This window comes from Pleurodeles waltl, chromosome 9 (assembly GCF_031143425.1).
Source record: "Pleurodeles waltl isolate 20211129_DDA chromosome 9, aPleWal1.hap1.20221129, whole genome shotgun sequence".
NCBI classification, from domain to species: domain Eukaryota; kingdom Metazoa; phylum Chordata; class Amphibia; order Caudata; family Salamandridae; genus Pleurodeles; species Pleurodeles waltl.
In genome coordinates, this window is record NC_090448.1 from 997,559,304 (window position 1) to 997,576,665 (window position 17,362).

Sequence of the window (17,362 nt, forward strand, 5' to 3'; positions counted from 1 at the left end):
AAGGTGGCATTGCAACTATTGTAACACAGGCACGGGGTTGACCCTGGAATGGGCAGCATGGGTATGACATTCCTGCTGTGTACTTCATAATGTGAGTAACAATACCTGATGTTTATTGCGCCTATAGACATGAGCATTTGACAGGATTTACACTATGGTAGGAATTAAAGGGGATTGATAATGTTCTCATCCTGAACCCTCTATTTTGGGTATGTTTGATCCATGGGCACCTAACTGCCATTTACTACTTGACCAGCACAAACAGCACAGGTGGTAGTGGCAACTGTTGTCAATGGTACATGCCACATGTGGATATGACCTGAGTCTGGAAATTGAGCCCTAGTTCATGTTGTGACAATACCAACTGTCCTGTGACAGCAGGTCAGTTTTACGTTCTACCCTACCCTCCTGGACTGGCTTGGCCTTTCAAACAGCCTTGGCATGGCAGAGTACTCCCATGCAAAGGTTGTTGGTGTAGTGTTGTGCTGTGCCCCTGGTTTTCCCTGCACAGCCCATGCACCCGTGCCATGCCACTTTGCCCTTTCCACTGCCTGATTTCCATGGTTGACATGCATTGTGTAGTAGGTATGTACCTCCCCCTGCTTGCAGTTAACATTTAGGCATTTTTGTCCCCCATGCAACTTACCCTGCATCTGTGTTGTTTCCTGATAGTCTGCGCTGTCCTGTCCTGTCCTTGAATTCCTGTGACGATCTCCTCTGGAATGACGGCTGCCACCATCTCTTCCATCTGGTCCAAGGCCTCCTGCGGTGCTGGACTCCCACCTCCAGTCTGCAGTGCTGCCTTCCTGTTCTTTGCCATTTTCTCCTTGGTCCTGCGCTTGCAGTCATGCGAGCGTTTCTTGCACTCAGTGACTGTTCTCCGTACCTCTGCCACACTGTTTATCCACACACGACCCACGACAGTTTGAAGAAGAAAAGAAAGTGCTGCTTCATTGCAGAGGAACAGGAAATCCTGGTGAAAGAGGTGACGAACACCAGCACCAACTGTTTGTCACCACAAAGTTGCCAATCAGTAGGAGAGAAGCCATATGGCAACACATTGTTGACAAGATTAACAGTGTGGCAGAAGTACGCAGAACAGTCATTGAGTGCAAGAAACGCTGGCATGACTGCAAGCGCAGGACCAAGGAAAAGATGGCCAGGAACAGGAAGGCAGCACTGCAGACTGGAGGTAGGAAGCCAGCACACCAGGAGGCCCTGGACCACATGGAGGAGATGGTCGCAGCCGTCATCCCTGAGGAGATCGTCACAGGGATTCAAGGACAGGACAGCGCAGACTACCAGGAAACAACACAGATGCAGGGTAAGTTGCATGGAGGACAAAAATGCACCAATGTCAACTGTAAACAGGGGGGGGATACCGACCACAAAATGCATGAAAGCCGTGATATACATGAAGTGGCATGGGTAAAGGCGTACGGCATGGGGGCATGGCCTGTACAGAGAGAAGCTGGGGCACACCATAAAACAAAACAAAAACAAGAGTCCCATGGGGGTATGCTGCCATGCCAACGATGGAGCAAAGGTAAAGCCACGCCATGAGGGAAGGGCACAACGTCAAACTGACATCCCGTCACACGTCAGCCACTATACCCCCTACATTAACTAGGGCCCAATTAACAACCTCTAGCCATACCGACAACTGGAATGTAACAGTGACAACAGTTGCCACTACCACCTCCGCTCTGTGTGCAGGTCAAGTAGCCCATGGGGTCAAAGTTACGTCCCCATGGATCATACACACCTAAATTAGTGGGTTGAGGATGACAACTTTAACAATCCCCTGAAACAAGACAAATGTTCCAGTCCTGTCAAATGTGAATGCCCATAGTTGCCGCAAACATCAGCCAATGTCATCAACATTAGGAGCTACACAGCACTACGGTCACACCCATGCTGCATATGCCAGGGTCCATCCTGTGGCTGGGTCACAATGCAACATACCAAATGATAGACTGCTCAGACAACAGCATAGAGGGGGAGGACACATGTAACTGGTCACTAACATACACCTGCACAGTCAGAGGAGGTAATAGGACACTGCTATGACTATCAGGGCAATCCAATCTCCACACATTCCCCTACATCAGCTGTACACATTACCAATGCTAACATCCATATTGTGCCATAACAATGCTATGCATAGGATACGCTACATTTCAACTACTTATAAGTGGATGTGAAAGATCAGAGACTGGGGCAGGTCCAGATTGTTAAGTGTGCTGCTAGTGCCATCAGAACACCCACAGCCAGTGAAAGGCCACACCATTAGAATGGATGTAGACGGAGGGATGAGTAGGACAAGAAGGTGGCCAATCACTATTTGGCCTAAAACAACACTAGAGGAGATGATGCCGACAAGTCTAATAACTTACCACAATACATGTGACATGCAGGTGGGGCATTGGCCTGGGAGAATGCCCATTTGAAAGACTGAATCAATGAACAGGAAACAAGATCACAATGTGAAATCATCACAAGGCAGGCATGTCACATCACCAATGCCACAACACAGACACACTAATTGTACCTTATTTCATTGCAGAGGACGATGGATCTCCTGCGGATATGCCTGTCCAGGACTAGCCTGATGACATGGATGACGAGCTGACAAACATCAGCCACCAGACCCTCCAAGATGTCCTTGGAACCCTCCAGACCCCACCTTCAGTCACAAGGAGGAGCACAGAACAAGCAGCCATCACAGAGGACCCACCCACAACCCCAATTGTAAGACCTGCCAGCTCCAATACAGCTGAGGACTCAGATGACACAGGCACCAGCTTTGAGAGAACTGTAGTCGGAGTACAGCAGGAGCTGGCCAAGGTGGTGCGGGTGGGGATGCAAACTATGGCAGCCAGCCTAGTGGGGGGGTGTTTGTGCATGATGTCATCTGCAGATCAGGCAGCAGCCAAGCAGGCGCTAACATCCATCCTGCAAGGACTACAACAAACTGTAAAGGAATTCACCACTGCAGTAAGGGAGTTGCCACAACACCTCGCACCCCATACCTTCCAATGCATGCACGAATGCAATCATGAACCCCTCAGGGCCGACCTGGCTGCTTACCATCGTGATGTGGCTGCTATTCTCAAGAACCAGCAGATCCTCCTTGCAGCAGTACTGCCCTTAAGACCCCCACAGGTAGCAGCGACCGGGATGTCTGACTCCACGTCTTCTAACACCGAGGTGTGTGTTTCCCCTTCACAACCACCACCACCAAGGACAGAGGAGGCAACACACACATCAGAAGAAGAAGAAGATGTGGAACAGATCACCTTCACACAGAAAAGTACCCGGAAGCACTAGTCCCTGCCACATGGCCACCTATTACCAAGGTCCAGCGCTTTGTAACATGCCAGTCTTGCAACAACTGTACTCAATGACTGTTCTGCAAACCACTGTATATCTTGTCAGCCTGCCTTGTGGTTGTCTCTCACTTACTCATTGGCAAATCTTATCCCTCTGCACTGTCTGAAACATCACCCCAGCATGTCAAATGCATTTTCCTTTAGCATTTGTGTAGGATCACAATGGACAATCATGGACAATGTACATATAGCACTACAGCACTTTTCAATAGATAGCACTTACACAACCTCTTTGTCCACAAAAGCAGCGGGGTCAATTGTTGGCGCTGGGGTGGTCTGGGTACCAGCTGAGGACGTGTGTGGCTGGGTATGGTCAATGCCTGTAGGCTGCCCTGAAGGTGGTCCACTGCTAGGGCCTGGAGCACTTGCAGATGTTGTAGGCACAACGGTCCCAGCTGTGGGTGGTGCCACCTGGGTGGTAGTGGTGGTCATGCTGGTGGTGGCTGTGGTGGGCAAAGAAGGGCCACCCTGTGGGAAAGCCCTCCAGGCTCCGGAGGCCCGTTCGGTCCTGTATCTTCGGCCATCCTTCGGTACCCCGACTCTACCAGAAGGATATGCTGGTAACGCATTGCCCGCCTCTGGAAATCATGGACCTGGATGGGTGTCATATTAGCAGCTGTGAAGACAAATGAAAAAACTTACATTAGGAACTGCATTGTGTGAAATGGCACAATAATTAAATCAGACAGTACATCTACTGTACTTGTAACAGCTCCTATCATCATACAGATCATTGAATTGAGGGAAGTACATGGCAGGCCAGTCTACAAATGTCATATCACACATAGCACATCCAAACCCTACAAGATGGGTAACAACTGGCATGATTGTGGCATCAGAGTTCTGCCAGTTGTCAGCTAACAATCATGCTGCACATCCTCCGCCAATGCCAGGGCTACAAATGTCAGTGTATGGGATGGAAATATAGGGCCACATGATCTGCAAGTTGTAAATGGACTTGCTAGTATAGTACTCATGTGCTAAACCTGAGTGTGTATACTAGGTTCAGACCAAAGATTCACTGATTTACATGTCTATGTAACATACTTGTATCATCAGTCTTAGGTACACTATTCACAAACCCATGTCTGTGTTTGAGGGTTGGGGGGTGGAGAAACAACTAACAATTTCAAACAACATGGACACCCAGGAAGCTTATGAAAGCTGGACATTGTTTGGCTCGGCACACACACCACAGGTAAGGTGCATCTACAAATAGGAGACAGCAAACCCTTCACTAATCCCAGCGCCACACATGTCTTGCAATGCAGACCTTTGTCCACATCATATACTTCCAGTAAGCCATGACTTACAACTAACACAGAGTTGCAAGAACACCCCTGGCCATGATTTGCATGCACACCTAGGCCATTGCACTCAAGTGCCACATACTTGTAGCACTACATGTGGAGCTACATGCTGCTAGGAAGTTCAACCTACAGTTTCAGTACATTAGTGAATAGGGAAGCAGAAGTCTGTAGGTAAGCATTTTGCAGCCCATTCTGGGAGATTGTGGGTCTGACAGGCTGACTAAATCAGAGATTAGATCCAGTGTGACTCTTGTTGATACATGTGTTATCCACATGACTCAACCCAATTCCCATTGCGGGGCCTACAGGAATGCCCTAGAATCCCTAAATAAGACAATAGGATAAGCATTGGCAAACTCCAAAATGGTGAGAGAAGGAAATCCCACTCATGGAACAAGACAAATGATGGCCCAGCGCATCACACCTTGCTATTTGATCAACACACAGGAGTCCATCACACATCACCAGCAAACACAACACATAACAGACATATCAACACTTACTGGAGTTGTCAGGGTCCTCGAATGAAGCCACCTCGCCCACAGTGTAGGGTGCGGGTCCACCTGTAAGGCATGGAAGGGAGAAATGTGCTCAAATTGTGTGCACTGACCAACAATTCCAAAGACAAATACTATGTGTAAGATTACATAAGTAAGTAAATCCACTCAGACATGATGATACTGTATCCAATATAGAACGGCTACCTTTTACATACCATGTGTCTCCTGTGAAATTTACACACATATCTGCACACATGCAGTGGCCCTAACTATCATGTGGTGGCAAAGATGCTCCTTCATTAGTGAGCAGACATAATAATGGAGTGTATTTGTCTCATCGTGTGCATCCAAGAGAAACATCCAAAGCCTGTTTCCTTGAGGAGTGCATTACCAGTCAAACAGCCATTGTGGCCATGACAAATGTATGACACATAGGTACAATGTACAGAGGGGCAGAGACATTTCTAAGCCCTCATGTTGTTACAGTTTCTTCATTTGATGTGGCCCAGCTATGATGAGTTGCACCAACCATAGAGATATGAACCCATGTGCATACCTTTGGCCTGCCATCCCTAAACGAAAGGTGGACACCAAACACTAAATACCAGTGTAAGATGTTAGCTAAGGGCACCTTGCACTTTTTCCCTATGTTTCCAAATCCAGATCTGACATGTATCCAAAATGATGAAGGACCACAATAATCCCTAACATTCATAGAACTTCCGTGAACGCTTTCCTTACACACTCACCAGACACACGAGACATATGTGTGGGCCACATTACTATCATCAATTAACGTGAAGCCTGCACTCATTTTCTGCATCATATAGTGTTTCTAAAGTCAGTCTAGCTGTTGCGTCAACAAAGGTCGGTAATATTTTGAAAAATCCATACCTCACTGGCAAATATGACCTATATAGACATGATTCGCTCCTAATTTGTGTTGCTGTCTGACACAAAGGCGGCACCAACTTAAATTGAGCAAAAGTATTCAGTAAGTTTGCAGAGCACTTGCTTCCTGACAGCTAGCAATTGTGGTCCTTCACACAGTCCATCAATGACCTTCTATGTTTCCAAAGCATTCCACACACTCAACAACAGAGCTGGCAGATATTGTACAAATCATCTGATGTCACTACAGAGCTATTAATCGTGCACATTTACATGATTTGTACTCACCAACAGGGCCACCAATCACTATTCCCAGGTGGTCCAGAAGATCTTGCTCCCTGGAGATGAGGTCAGCCCAGCGGTGCTTCAGCTGGTGGTCATTCCTCTGGCTCCGATACAGACGTTGCAAGTGATGCAGGACCTTTCCCCACCGGAGCCTCCGTGCCTCGGTGTGATACCCCTATATCACCCGCCCCCCTGCCTCAATCATAAGTGTGAGGAAATGGCACACCAGCCATATAAACCCCCCAAGCTCCTCCTCACCCATCTTGCCAAGACGTGGCCTACCCAACATCTTAGCACCGAAAAAGGGGAATATGGGATAAGGAAGAACAAAGGAGAAAAGGTGGAAAGTAGAATAAGAAAAAAATTAACTTAACAACTAAAAGAGCCCAACTATCCCCAAACTAACACTACCCACAACAGGCTCCCACAAACAACAAAGACAATACAATACTGGACAATAGTACACAATAAACACTCAGACAGTATGCAACAACAATTTTAGATAACAAACTAACAAGTAATGGAGCACACAGGAGACAAAAGCACTGGACAAAAATCAGAACACAGCCACACAGTCTAGAAGAATCTCAGACTGCAAAGTGAAAGTGAAAGTACCCCCACTGTACATAATCTGTAAACAGAATATCCTATTACATCACTTCGTGCATAAAATGGCCGCCGTTTTTATCGTTATGCGTCATAATTGTTGACGCATACAGTATGTGCGTCATTTTTTTCGACGTACAGGAGTAAAAAGTATGCTGCATCCATATATTTTGGAAATAGTCTAACACTTAACCAATTTTAAGGGCATAATGCGTCGTTTTTCGGGCATGAGTGTCATTTTTTTATGCTTGTGCGTCATTTTTTTAAGCGTATGCGTCAAAATTTCAGGGCAGTAACTGGGTTTGGGTAATTTTGGCATTTTAATGTAATGTTACATTTGTGACACAACTGAGATAGGCTGATTGCACCCACTTTGGTGTTGACGGTGTATGGTCACATGTGAGACATCATACTGCTGCAGACCATGATCCGCTACTTCCTTAACAGGATTCTCACGCTTGGCTGACGCACTAGATGGCCATATGTGTGGCCTACATATATGTATTGCACAAATTGGGCATGTTTGGCATCAGGAGAGTATAGCAAGGTGACGCACATAAGTACAATGCCTCAATGCCTATGGTTCAATGTGTGTGCATTGGCTACTAATGTAGTTGTCGACCCAGTGTGTGTGCATCACAAGATGCATTATTGAAAATATGCTTGTATGAATGTGAAGTCAATGTGTCCAAACCTTAGATGCAAGTCAGTGTGGAAATGAGAGAGGGCATGTGCTAGACATACATGTAGCAACATATGTTGTTTGCACTTCCAAGAGTTTGGGTAACGTAGACACCACATATTACAAAGCATGCACCTGATAGATGACAGACGCCTGTTCATGTCAATGGTCCAAAAGTTGCCCATCCCAAGTCCTAGAAATTTGGTAACTGCTTCCTAGGCACTTGTTGGTGAACCCACCGTGAATCTGGCACATGTACAGACTAAGTGGGTACCATGTTATTGGCACAGACAGCCAAAGGTTACCCCCAACTGTTATATCATGCCACAGTTGTGGTCATATGACTGAGCCACAACTCTCCAGTGGCAGTGGTGGACCAGCAGACGAGGCAGCACATGGCCACATATTTCCAGTGATCAATTGCACAGAGGTGTCTGGTTCATGTGTGTGTTCCAATGTTGATCCTGTATATTTTTAGGGGTGTATGTTGTCACAGTTACGGCCAGGTCTCATCATCATTCAGTGGCAGCTAGTCCTGTATCTACTGAGTAACCTTCGGAGATCAATGTGAGTAAAGTCGATGTGGACATGAGAACCTACATAGGGATGGTTCCACCCTGCCACTGCAGACGTGTTATGAGAGTGTCAACCTTGGTGTGCTGAGTGAGATCATATCTCAGGAGTCATGTTCCGGCAGGTGTCATTACAACATTTGTACACAGGTTGGCCTGTAGAGTTCCCACTGCATCTGGGAACATCATAGCCTCTGTGTTGATTAATCTTACAGCTATTCAGCACGCACAGCCCATCAATATGTTGTGAGCAATGTGATTCAGCGTGTGAACTGTCAGGGTCCTAACATGTGTGGACTTTTCATGCACATTATCAGAGGTAGCTGGTTCTGCTGGAGGCACCATACCCAATCCCTGCATACGGCCATGGTACACTGTCACACTTTGTCGTTCATGCATACATGAGACCCAAACAAGGGATAGGCCATGATTTTGGTATTCAAAGACAATTTTACTAATATGGTACAATTAAAAAGCAGATGATGCTTTACAATGTATTTGAGTATGCATTGAGGAAGTACCTGACAAAATACCCCCTGAGGAATGTGAGGTTTGGGAAAGCAAGTGTGGTACATATGTAGACACAAGGAACCTTTAGGGTAACGCACAGACAGGTGCCAGTCAGGCTGACAGGATGCAGGGTCAATCAGGATCCAGAAATTTCACAAGGTACATACTCAGTGGTCTGACTAAGACTGGTCGCAGGAAGAACAAGACAGTTGACATGGAAAACTGTGTTTGTCCTGTGTTTTTGAAGGTGACACATAAACCCAAGGGCTGTGTTACACAGCTTAATTACTAGCAATGCATAACTGTGTATTTGACAAAATGGCAACTTCTATGCTGTTCCAATCATCTGCAGGGGCAGTGCATGTTCAAATGGGTGGTGTGCATGGAGGTGATCACAGGTGTGTGCTGCATCAGTTTCTCACAAGTCCTGTAGGTGAGATTCAAGTTCAAATGGCCAACAGTACCTTTCACACAGGAAGCAATCTACAGGTGATAACAGGGCTTAGAAACTCCAAGCCAGTGTATTAATTGACCTGACGTCCATGCAGTCAGATGTACTATGACAATGGCATACCATAGGAAAGGGTGTAGCACACTGGATTACTATTGTTAGTCTGTGTGTGTAGAGGAGGGAATATCGGGGTACACATATTACCATTCCAGGGACCTCTTCAGACAGGTGGGTTGAGACCAGGAGCATGGGTGCGTCAGGAGTTAGGAAATGGGCTGGCATGTACATGGAATGTCATGTGCGCAATGCTTGTCATAGGTATGGCACTTGTGCTGTCTATGTTCTGCTTCTAGGGAACTCTAGTCACAGATAGTCCTTGCAAAGATAGGTGCTGTACGACTCACTGCTGTCAAGGGTCTGGACATACATTCCTGTTACCAATGCAATAGCACATCCACTGCCTCATGTATGATGCTTTTTTTCCCCTTATAGACTGATGGTGTCTTTGTTGTGTGCCTGCCATATGCTGCGATGAACCATGTTGCCAACATGTATGTGTGAAATAGGTGTGGTCCTCTGCTATTGCCCTTCAAAGGTGAAATGTACAGGATATATGTCATTTACAGTGTGTGTGTGTGTATGTGATTGTTGTATAATATGCATCACAATTGCTCAGAACATTTCTGTGTCCTGATCGGTATATCAGCAATTCTCAATGAGGCTACACTCTTATTCTGATAGTTAGATATAAAGGTGAGCACAAATTATTAGCCATACCATGATATAGTGATTATTATCGGTGTTTATTTACATTAGTTAATACAGCAGTGATGGTGAGTTGTTTTAAAAGAAATTGTTCACAATATGTTGCCGCCTACGCAATCCAGCAGCTGTGTTTTGTTGTTCCCCCTCATGTTGCAGGCCAGCATCCTCCTCTTCCTCCTCTTCAGGCATTTATGGCTCTGGTTCTAAGAGGGGAATGTTCCTTCGTATGCAAATGTTGTGCAGGATGGCACATGTTAGAATGATCTTACAGACCATTTCTGGGGAATATAAGAGGCTGCCACCAGTGATGTTGAGGCACCTGAATCTCGACTTGAGGATGCCGAAGGTCCTCTCGACTATGGTGAGTGTCCTCCTATGTGCGTCATTGTAGGCATGCTCTGGTGCAGTGCTTGGGTTGCCAAATGGTGTCATAATCCATGGCTGGATCCCATACCCCTGATCAGCTGAAAAAGAAAATGAATGGGATCATGTTGATGTAGCTTGCCCCATTGATATCACCTTGCATGGCAGTAGTTGTCTTGTGTTGTCTGTGACTCTTTTGTGTTATTGTGGTCCTTCCTAGGCTTGTAGGATGTACCACCTGCATTGGGTTGTTTCCTTGGCTGAACGAGTGTTTGCCTGCTGACCGGTTGTCAGCAGTATGTTTGGGTATTTGCAGTACAGTGTGCACTCCCTAGCATTGTGACTTGTGATACAAGTGTCCTTGTGTCTTCACTTGGGGTGAGATGATAGTTCCATACACAGATTCATTTTGACAGTGGTGGTAACACGTTAGCATCTATGTACCCTGGACATCCCATACCTTTAGACATATGCAATGGATTAATTTAAACATCAGTGAGACGCTTACATTTTGCAAGGTGACAATTAGCCAAACCTCTCCATACGTTTTGATCATTGACGTCTTAACATTAGACTGTACACTAATTTCAGATGTGTGACAGGTTCACTGCAGACCTATCAAACATGGCTAGCGATGTCACGACCTCTGTGTGTTCCTGTCCACATGTTGCTGTCGTGGGGTATGTGTTGTGTGTCCTAGAGGGTTGCTGTGCAGTGTGTATATAAGTAGGTTTCTGTACTTACCAACAAGTAGTCCATTACCATATCGTCCATCCTGGAAGTGTTGATTGATGGTACAGTGACGGAAGATGAATGAGTCATGGACACTCCCAGGATACTTTGCCATGATGTTGGGGATTAATCCTTGGTGATTGACAATGGCCTGCACATTGATGGAATGTGTGTGCTTCCTGTTGCGGTAGAGGTGTTCAGTTGCAGCAGGTGGCACAAGGCGTACATGTGTGCAGTCGATGGCACCAAGGACGTGTTGGAATCCATTAATGAGGTAAAACCCCTCTTTTGTCTCCTGCTGCTTCTGCAGTGTGTTTGGGAAGCAGATGTGGCGGGGTGTGAGTCCAATGATGGCATCCAGTACTTTGGGCAAGAAGGCAGAAAATGATGGCTGTGATATTCCGGCAACCAGGGCACCAGTGCTTTGAAAGGAGCCACTTCCCAACATGTGTAGTACAGCTAGCAGCTTGGTTTCTTTTGGGATGGTGTGAGGTGTCAGCAAGGTGGGTGCCAACTGTGGCTCTATGTTACGCAGCAGCTGCTGAATGGCCTGCCAGTTCAACCTGTACCTCTGGATGATGTCATGTTCACTGAGGCCATGAAGGGTTGTTCTGGTGTGAAATATTCTCTCCTGCCTTCTGCGCTGCCTTTGGGGTCCCTGCTGGTGTTGTGGTAGCTGCTGTTGTTGTTGCTGGGCTCTGCGTCTGCGTGCACGCTGGATGAGAAGCACCTCCATGTCTCCCTTTTGCTGCTCTGCTGTTGCTTCTGTGTGTTCTGATTAAATACAGGTGTGTTTGCCCCATTTTAACGCCTGTCCTGACCCAGGCGTTAATTTTTTACGCAAATCGGGCTGTGCGCCATTTTCCGACTCTGCCTCCCGGCCGTGCGGCATTTTTGCCTGGAAGCATAAATACGACGCACAGCCGTTTAAGTCATTTTTGGGACGGGAACGCCTACCTTGCATATGATTAACACAAGCCGGTTTCCCATGTCCAGAAAATGACGCACACAGCGGGATTTTGTCGTCCGCGGGCTCGGGCGTCAAAGTTTAAATATGGGGCAAGTTTTGCGCCGAATGTGCATCAAAAGTTTTGACGCACATTCGGCGCAGACGGAGTATAAATATGCCCCTGAATCTGCTGGATACTTCTAGCTGCAGATTGTTTACCATAGAATATTCCCTGGGCGTCAGACTGGATCTGGATGTTTCCGAACAGTACCCCTTTGGTCCGGTATGTGGCGTCATCTGGCTGCCTGCCGGTATCGGAAATGATGTGTGCAAGACATATAGGTGCCACCCTGGTGTGCTGACTGCAGTGCTTTCCTTTCCATACCAGAAAGTGTTGATCCATGAAGAGCTACCCTCAGTCATTTTCTGGCAGTCTTTTTTTCTGAACTTTTGTCAAACACTTTTTTATGAGATTTTCTCTCCTAGTGTGACAGGATGTCCCCAAAGAAACCGGCTGGTTTCAAACCATGTGGAGCCTGTCACTGGCAGACCATGTGGAGCCTGTCACTAGAAGATGTTTATGACAGACCCACAATTTGTTTGTCTGTGCTGCTTGGAGACCATAACTCCAAGAAGTGCGAGGACTCCTGCTCCATACACTTGAAGGCGCTAAGCAAACGTTCCCTCAAATTCCTTGCATCCCCACAACCCCGCAAACACTCAAGATCCCAGTTACACAAAAGGTCTCAAGACCGTTCGCGGAGTCGCACCTGGCGACCATCATCCCGGTCAAAGTCTTTGGGTAAGTCCCACAAGCAACAGAAGTCAAAGAGGTATTTAACTTTGCTGCACTCATCAAAGCCTTCTGACAAGGTGCTGGAGTGTTGTAACTTCAGGTCCTGTGCTTCAGCAGTGCCCGAGTCAGGGTCTGGTCTGCACTTCTCTGATTTTCCCGGAACTGGAGTGACCCTCAGCCAGCTGAAAGAATTTTATAAGGTCATGCACCTTATCTTTGGGTGGTCTGGCCCCTATGGAGCGCCTTTGGGCATCACGGGCTCAGGAGGGCCCCTAACTGGATTCCCTGCAGTCTGGTTCCCCCAGGGCACCAGTCAGACCCACGGATCCATTGTTGAATCCAGAGAGGAGCTGCTGGCTAGATCAAGACCTTCCTCAGCACCCACTCCAGTGCCGATGCCCCACTTTGGTGCCACCCCATTGTCATTCCCAACTCCGGCATGGTTCAGGCAGTGACCTGGACCATGACCTCTGGATTAGAGCCAGTGCCTCTTGCCATTGACAGGCCCGGAGAGTGAGACGAATGGGAGGGGTCTGAGGACACTAACGGATACCATCATACCCTAGATGAGACTGAGGACAACTGGTATGAGGAACTGGCTGAGGTCACTGGGTTAGACACCTCACTGGCTCGGTTTCTTCTTCTACCATGACTACAGAGGAGTGAGCCTCCTGCGCTGTGGTGGTGCGTAGGGCGTCTGAGATCTTGAACCTTCAGTTATCCTCAGTGGCAGTCAAGACAAATGTCTTGACAAAGGTGTTCCAGCTGGAGTTCCCACTTCTGAACCTTTACTCCCTTTTAATGAAGCCCTAACCAACATATTACTCAGGGCCTTGTCCAAGTCCTGCACAGGAGATCCTGCCATTGCCCAAATCATGGGTACCTCAGTTTCCTTACCCAGCACCCCACTCCGGAGAACTTGGTGGTCCAAGCTTTCACCTCTAGAGTCAACCCTTACCCCTCCTCTGAAGAAGGAACCCAAGAGGCTGGATACCTGTGGCAACAGGATGTTCTCTCCTGCCAGCCTTGCACTGTGGGCAGTAAACACTGCATGAATATTCCCATATAGTATTTGGTTGCACAAGTGCTGTCTACAGTCTCAAAGGAGGCCCGAATCATACTCCCCTAATCTATTGCTGACAGGGGATACGCAGCAAAGTTCACCATAGGATGCGAACTGGACACGACCGAATCGCTAGTTAGAGTGATTTCAACATCCATGACCCTACAGGACCCTGGCTGGCTGAGAACCACTAGCTCTTCAGGAGATATCCAAGCCGTGCGTATGGACATGCATGCCCTTTGGTGGCTCTCCTCTTTTTAAAGGTAGCGGGAAGTCAAGCCAGTCCACCAACAGCCACAGCCCCCAAACTCCTTTAGTTTGCTCTCTGAAAATCATAGGCATTCAGTGGGGGGCTGGATATACCATCACCTGCACCAATGGTGGTCATTAACATCAGACCGTTAGGTATTAAATATGGTCCAGAGGAGTTACTCCATCCCCTTTGCCACCACTCCTCCACAGTGCCACCCATATATGAGCTGACAGAGGACTACCACATCTCCTTACTCCGTCAGGAAGTGATTGCTTTTTTGGCCAGGGGAGCCATTGAGAGGGTAACAGTATCAGAAGTAAGTCATAGTTGCTATTCCCGCTACGTTCTGGTACCCAAAAAGGCGGGATGGGATTGTGGACTCTTTGTCAAAAGGCTCTGTGTCTCTGAACATAGCTACAATGCCAGGGCATTTCCCTGTTGATTCAACACCTGGCGGGCTCTCTGAATGCCAGGGTGGACAAACTCAGCCGAAGATGCCTAGTGTATGACAAATCACATCTGCAAGGTCTCTTTCTAGTGTGGGGGTCGCCTTAGATAAATCTGTTTGCTACCGCCAAGAATGCGCAATGGCAGTAGTTTTACATGCTGGAGTTTTCAGGTGGCTCTCACTTGGAGACGCCATTCATCTCTAGTGGAGCTCCAGCTTCCTGTACGCCTTTCACCCAATACCAATCCTGCCCAGAGTTCCCAAGAAGATCCGGAACGATCAGGCACAAGTTATTCTTGTGGCTCCGTATTGGGCATGGAGAATATGGTGTTAGAAATTGGGTGGTGTGGGGTATAATCCCTGGTTAAGCAGCAACCACAATCCTAGTCAGAGTAAGTGTCAGGGAAACCTTAAATTAACCCGTGATCACCCTCTGGTAGCTTGGTACAGAGCAGTGAAGCTTAACTTAGAGACAATGTGTAGAGTATCTGTGCAACACTTAAAACAGCGAAGACACCACACAAAAAGCTTCCACATCAAGGTAGAAAAATAGATATGAATTTAATAAATAAAACAAGACCAAAACAGACCTCCAATAAGTAGAACTTGAATTATTAATTTTTAAAGATTAGACTGTAAAATAGTGCTTAGAAGCAAGAAGATTATTTGATAGTTCCGGACCTGATCAAAGTCAAAATTTCAGGTCTACCGCAATGTAGAGAGAGCTGGCAGCAGGAAACAAGTTATGCCTGCTGAACCCAAGTACCTTACATCCTGGTTTGCTGAATGTGTTGGTTCCATACCACGCTGTAGAGGTGGTGTGTCGATTTTCTCCATGCAATGTCGGTGATTCGTCTGTTCTGAGATGTGGCAGACTTAGGGTGCAAGATCCTGATGCCTCGACGATCCAGGCTGGTGTCAAGGATGCATTGTGCAGTCGATGCGATGCATCGGTTTCACTGAGCACAGAGGCTGCAATGCAGATAGCAGTGGCACTGATGCGTCCATCAACGGGGATGCAATGACGTTGTCCGGGACAAGCATTGCAGTGGCACTTCTAAAGGCCAAGCACCGTTCTGTGCGACACAACTGCGGCGATGTGTTGATTCTACTCCTCCAGCAGAGGATGTGCCTGTTCTGCTGGAGAAAACACCTTAGGCTCACTTCCAAGGGTCCAGGACTAGGGTGGCACAGCTTGGCAGGGCAGACTCACGGATTGCAGAGTCCAGGTGCAGGAACAGGGTGGTTGGAAATCTTTTATGTCCCTAAGATTTCAGATTAGGAGGCCAGCCAGCTAGCCATTGGAGCCACTCTGGGTTAAAGTGATGCAGGTCCAATCTTTACCTTTCTGCACAAAAACAATCCTCACTACAATGCAGGCATGATGGAAGCATGGATGCGTTGGTGCTGGGCAGCCAAACAGCACCAGTGCAGGGATGAAGCCAGGAATTCTTTTAAATACGCCTCATTCTTGCCCTTTCCCTGTGACGCAGCGCAGCAAGGTGATTTGTGGTGCTGTACTGCGTCACGTTCTCATAAATATGTCCCTAAATATAGAAAGACAAGGCCTTAGCAGACAAGCCAATACAGTTTGGCAGGGGAGGGTAGACACGTACACTCTAAAATTAGAGCAGTGTCACTGGTGGGAGGAAGGAGAGTAAGGCCCACAAAAAAGAGTAGGTGGTGGGGGCAGGGAGACGTAATTCAATATAAATTTGACCACAGGAAGAATCCATTGGGAGTGGGAGATGGGTGAACTAGCTCAGGATGTGAGGCACAGAGAACACAATGCAGTAGCGTAGGGAACCTGGGGAGGTAGGCTTTCCACTACCACACCTGGTCTGCCATAAGGATCATGTTGCGCAAAGGGCATGAGACCCCTCCCCCCTCACTTATGCAGACACACAGTAGGAAGTATTACTGTTACTCAAGTCAAAGGCACAAGAACATGAAACATTGAGTAAGGGAGGGATGTGATTCTCCTCAATGGAGACATTGGAAAGCATCAATTGTTCAGTAATAAGGATGTTGACCCGAGGGAGGAGAGAATTTGTGTTGTTTTCAGATTGCAGCAGGGGCCCAATAGCACAATGACAAGAAAGCTACTGATTTACAGACGAAGATGATGCGGTGCATGGAACTGGTCACTCAACAGTGCATGCAGGTGGGCACTCAACAGAGTGCGACCATCATAGCAGGTCTACAATGTATGAAGGCCTGTTGACATGACAAGGACTGGAAAAATGATCTTGTGGAATATAGGGGTTCTTCATGACTATACAAAGCGACACTGTGTACTTGCATACCTTTAGATACACGCTGTGGGAGAGGTTTTCTCTAAGAGATACATCAGACGGATTCAGAGGATGGTAAATTACAGAAAAAGGAGAGAGTACAAATGTAATCTGCGATATTTTTGACACATGCAAGGGGAGTGTTAGTTTGGATGGCACCTAGGGTGCGGTTTCAGCAACTTTTCTCACAGGCAGACGTAGAGGGTAAATATTTCTTAATGAATGGATGACCAGATGGGGCGGTGATATGTCTGATGAATACGTATGCAACACAGATGACAAAGCATCTTTTTGGGTAGTAAAGGAGATCATTGCACCATGCATGGGTGTCTTCATAATGTACAAAGGGATTGTAACATCAATGGGAATATGAATAGACAGTGCCTGAGGTGACATATGAAGACATGGATTATTTGGAGCGTTATCAAAAGTTATGAATGGTCTGGACTGTAGATATCTGAAGAACAATGCACCCCACCCTCCAAGAGTTCACGTTACTC